The sequence below is a fragment of the Lactuca serriola genome, chromosome 8, assembly GCF_051521515.1.
Source record: "Lactuca serriola cultivar US96UC23 chromosome 8, Lser_US96UC23_V15, whole genome shotgun sequence".
Taxonomy (NCBI): domain Eukaryota; kingdom Viridiplantae; phylum Streptophyta; class Magnoliopsida; order Asterales; family Asteraceae; genus Lactuca; species Lactuca serriola.
Window position 1 is genome coordinate 116,116,989 of NC_136415.1, and position 6,000 is coordinate 116,122,988.

Here is a 6,000-nt window from a genome sequence, read left to right on the forward strand (position 1 = left end):
AATAAGAATTTATATTTAATATACACTAGGTGTCAGACCTGTGTAATATACGGGTTGATTTAAAAAAAAAAATTAAACATTAAAATGTAAACAAAAAATATTTTTTAATATACAACTTTAAAATAAAAAAAGGAAGAAATGTATTTATTGCAATTTAATATTATATATATATATATATATATATATATATATATATATATATATATATATATATATATATGATATTCAATACTTTACCTATATAAGTTTATGATTTTAATTTTAAAAAATTTAACAAACTAAAAATTGACAAGTGGATAATATTTATTTCAAAAATACCACAAAATGACAAGTGTCAAAACTCATGAGAGATTGACATGTGACAAAAAAAAACCTTCATTTATTAAGAAGGATTACATCATTTTTAAGCATAAATTATTGTGGGAAAAAAAATTATTGTCTACGAATTACCTTCCAAAATAAATTACACAACTAGCCGTTTTTACTCAAACTATTACCGTTTTTTTTAAATCAATTTTTTACCCCCTTTTCCAACCTACATAAATACTAGACAAAAATGCAAAAATGGTCCTTGTGGTTTGTCATTTTTTATGGATATGGTCCAAACCTTTTAAAATTTGGATTTATGGTCCTTATTGACAGGTTTGTTTGTGGAACAAGTCCCTGGGGTTAACTTCCGTTAGTTTGTGGCTGTTAAACCCCTCACGTGCATTGCACACGAGGGCATAAATGTCTTTTTACTTGAGGGACCATTTTTACAATTCCTGAAATAAACCCACTTGTTACCGTCTTAGCGCCATATTACACACAAAATCACAAAATATTTAGTTATCTCCTACACTTCCATCTTCTTCGTCATTCATTTTGAACGCAAAAACCCTAATCAAGATTTGGTCCAAGGTGTTTACTTGTTTTTGCTTTTCAACTGTAAATGGTGTTCGTAATGTGGGCGATTAGGCCAAAAGGCGAGACGTATGACATCACAAATGAATATCGTTAGTTTCACTTATCCTCTGTTTACGAAATTTTGTTGGGTTTCTTGATGATCTGAAGAATAGAGCCAAAAATACAAACATCTGATAATTTCCTACTTAATGTTTTTTGTATCTTGTAGAGCGTGTACCAACAATGTTCACCATAAAGCTACGCCATGGTGGAAATTTTACCAAGCTTCCAAACACGAAATATGTTAAAGGTGAAGTGCGATATATTGATTTAGTAGACATTGATGAGTTCTCAGTTCATGAACTAGACGCAATGATGCTAGAGCTAGGTTACTCTGTACCCCCAGTAATATATTACCATTTTAGGATTCCTCATGAAGACTTGGATTTTGGTCTTAGAGCTTTAGGGAATGATAATTATGTCTTGAATTTGGCTCAATATATTGGAGATAACAAGGTCATTGAAGTGTATACAGAACATGGACAAACTAATTCGCTGACCTATTTTATGTCTCCAAAAGGAAAGCAAAAAAGTTATTATTAAGGAGCTCTGTGATGGTGATCTTCCAAAAGAAGCAAATGTACCTCAAGTACCAGCAAAGGATAAAACCCCAATAATAGATGAAGCTAATGATCAAACACAGTTGGCAGGGTATATGTCCTTGATACTCTTTGACAAAGTCCCTACACAAGTTTCACCAGAGTATAGAAGAAATGGAAGGGTGAACTCAATAGTTGGCCAAAGTTCTTGTGCCAAAAAGCTTCGTTTAGTTGAATTGGATGATGTAGTAGAAGATCAAGGTGGTGATCATGCTAAATTGGATGATGTTGTACAAGATCAAGGTGGTGAGAATCCTAAATTAGATGATGTGGTACAAGATCAAGCTGGTGAGCATGCTAACATGGATGATGTGGTACAAGATCAAGGTGGTGACCATGATAACTTTGATTATGATGACTTTCATTATGAGAACTTTTCACATGATCACTTTGATCCTTTTGATGGAGAACCTTATCAACCACCAGAAGATGAGAATGTTGAAGACCATCAGTCTAAACATGAAAAGTTTGCTGACGGTGATGATCTTGGGCAACAATCAGAAGAACGGTATGATGAACTTGTTGATGATGAAAACAATGTATCAGAAGTGGAGGTGGATATGACTGACTTTAACCTCAATCTTGATAAGGATAATGGTTGTGTTCAAATGGATGGGTTTCATAACGGGGTTGGGACAAATGATGAACATGAGGACATAGAAGTCATTGACAATGATAGATGGGATTCGTTAGATGAAGGGTCAGAAGATGAAAGGAAAAGAAGATGTGTTCTTAAGAATTTGGCTAAGGAGAAAAGATGCAGTCTTGGCAATGTCCATAAGGCCAGTTTTTATGTTGCGAAAAAGTTTAAATCAAAGAAAGATTTGAAAGAAAAAATTGACATGCACGCATTAGAAACTAGGAGGAATTTATATTATAAAAAGAATGACAAGCTTAGACTTCGGGCATTGTGTAGAGGTGTAGTCCCTGTCATGAATGCAAGTGGGGTGGTGGGCCTTAATACCAAAAATAAAAGCAAGAGCAAAAAGGTAAATTCAGAAAAAGTAAACTGTAGTTGGTTCCTTCATGCTTCTAGGTCAAACACAAAATCTCCCTGGTTTGTAAGGACATTAAATGACAACCATACTTGCCTTCAAAGTAGGAAGATTAGAGCTTGCACTGCTACTTTTATATCTAAGTGAATCATGGACCAAATCGACACGAATCTAGGGATTCCTCTTCAAGCATTGCAGGAACAACTTCAAAAGGACTTCAAGGTTGGTGTTTCTATTGACAAAGTATTCAGGGCCAAGGCTATTGCAACTAAGATCATGGAAGGTGACTATACGAAACAATATGAGATCTTGTGGGACTATGTCCTTGAATTGCAAGCAACCAATGTTGACACAACTGTCAAGATTGATGTTTACAGTGAACAAAACCCATCAAACCGACCCAATGAGGAGGTTTAAAAGAATCTACATTTGCTTAGATCCCCTGAAAAAAGGTTTTAAGGTTGGCCTCAGAGATCTTTTGGGTTTCGATGTTGCGCATATGAAAGGACCATTTCCTGGGCAAGTTCTAACAGCAGTTGGGTTGGACTCTAACAATGGTATTTACCCCCTTGCTTATGTCATTGTTAAGACAAAGAACAAAAGTAGTTGGATATAGTTATTGCAGTGTTTAGGAGAAGACTTGGATCTTGGTTCAAACTCAAACTTTACTTTTATCACAGGTCGACAAAAGGTATCTCTTTCTAACTTGTATTATTAATCACTTATTATTATATAAACTAAATACTTAATTTTTGTTATTGTTTTAGGGTTTAATACCAGCAATAGCCCAATTATTCCCATGTGCTGAGCACAGGTATTGTCTCAGGCACATACATCAAAACATGAGAGTGAAATGGAAATTAAAAGAGTACAAGGATCATTTATGGAGATGTGCAACTGCAACCACTGTACCTGAATTTGAACATTGCATGAGAGAATTTAGCAACTATGACAAGGAGGCATGTGAATGGCTTAGAAAGATTCCTCCAAAACACTAGGCAATAAGCCATTTTACAGGTACATAACTTACCCTAAATTACTATATGTTAAATGTGCACTTGTACTTACAACAATATGTTGATTTTTTTAACAGGCAGAGCAATCTTTGATATACTGTTAAACAACCTTTGTGAGGTATTTAACAGCAAGATAATAGAGGGAAGAGATAAGCCTATCATAGGTTGTTTGGAGTATATTAGACAATACTTGATGAAGAGAATCTGTAATGTTATGAAGGTGATGGACAAGGCAAAAGGGCCTTTAACACCCACTGCAACAACCATATTGGATGTAAACAAGTCTCATGCATCGCATTACATTGCAAGGTGGAATGGGGGTGAGAAATACCAAGTCACTAGGGAATGGCAAGATCAACATGTTGTAGATGTTAGGAACAACACATGTACTTGCAGGAAGTGGGAGCTAATAGGCATCCACTGTAAACATGTCATTGCAACCCTTTATGAAATGACCAAGAACTCAGAGGATGTTGGTGACATTTATAGGTGGGTCAATAAGGTATATTGGTTGGATACATGGAAGAATGCATATTCCTATAAGGTAGAGCCCATAAAAGGAAGAATAATGTGGCCTAAAAGTTTGTGTCCCACAATAGTTATCCCTCCAATACATCATAAGTGTGACATCCCCATTTTCACGGCCAGAAAAGACCGATGTTGTTTATGCTTTATAAAAATCAGAGTACTTCATTTTATAAAAATGTTGCGGAATTTGTTCCCAGAAAAACATGGTAAATACGTTATTAAAACATTTTCGAAGAAACGTATTTATTTCATTTTAAAACGTTTGGGATGTCATCGTTAATACAAAAACATAAGCATAAACAGAACTTACAATTATTTACACTAGTGATCTACATCTCTTTAAATCTCTCAGTGTAATGTCACTTCATATCAACACCTGTGATATAAATAAACTGAGTGGGTCAGGTTGGGAAACCTGGTGAGTACATAGGGTTTTCAACCCACAATAATATAATTATTATGTTTAAACAATCAAACAATCAACCCAATTACCCATCCCCATTATCTTCTTTATTCTTAAGGATCTACCCTAAGAATCAGCTATTTCTCATTCATTCATTCCTAAGGATCATCCTAAGGAAACAACATGAAGTCCATTGTTGCCAATGACACATTGGTCAAGCGCAGCTGCTAATATTGTCACTTAGGCTCAGCTGCCAGAATTAGGACATTTTCTATGAGGCGCTTCTGCCGGTATTGACCTTTAAACACTACTGTCATGGTCATAAGGCTCCCTATTAGGCGCAGCTGCCGATACTATCCTTGGAGCGCAGCTGCTAGGACGTTTACCGTAGATCTAAATCATCTACGGGTTGTGGCGCAGCTGCCAGTGCTCATCTATAGGGTACTAGGTCCACTGCTGCCAATGTATACCTATAGGGCACTAGGTCCGTACTACTAATGTTCCTCTATTTCAGCTTTTATCCATCATCATTCATCTACCCATGTTTTACCCAACATATCTTGTAGATATAAAATACTTTATACAGTTTACATCATTTAAAACATGTATAAAAATCTTTCACCAGCATAGACAGCAAGTATTTACACAATATGCACACATAGCACGTAAATTTATAATAAAATACTTCATATCTATGTGTAAGATGAAAGTAACTATGCACTCACCTGATTAGGTGGTGATTCCGAACTCAGACAGCACTTCGTTATCTCAAAACAATTTTCCTCGACAAAACCTAGTATCAATACCACTAGGGTTTAGTTTTTAACATTAACCACGACTAATTAATAGTCTAGCTATTATTACTATTATATAAGCGTTAAATAACACTCAATATAACTCATAATAATAGCCCAAATAATTATTTTAAGGTCCTAATAATGTTACTATAATTAAATAAAATCTATATTAAATATAGTATAGGCGTAGCTCACTTACAGCGAGTTTTTATTAAAAACCAGGCTTCGCTGGAGCAGCGTTTCCAAGCCGAAAGCTTTTCTTCTTGGAGTCGTCGGGCGCTCCGGGGCTTTCTTCTCGTGCTAGGGAGGTTCCATAGACTTGGCAGGGGTTTAGGGAGGCTAGAGAGAAGTTAGAGAGAGAAAGAGAAGCTTATGGTGTGAAGAAAATATGAGGAGTTCACCCTTGTATTTATAGGAGTTTTATAGTAAAGTAGTCTCTAAGCTTCGTCCGTAACTTTTGCATACGAGCTCCATTTGTGTCTGTCTTTTTACCATTGAGTTCCTATTAATGAGATCTTCAACTTTCATTTAGACCTCGTTGGCTAATTCTCATTCTATCTCGGATTTACAAAACTGTATCGAATTCGCCGCGCTCGAAAAGTAGGGACTAAGCTTCGTCCATAACTTTCGCATACGAGCTCCATTTTTGTCTGTCTTTTTACCGTTGAGTTCCTATTAATGAGATCTTCAACTCTCATTTAGACCTCGTTGGCTAAT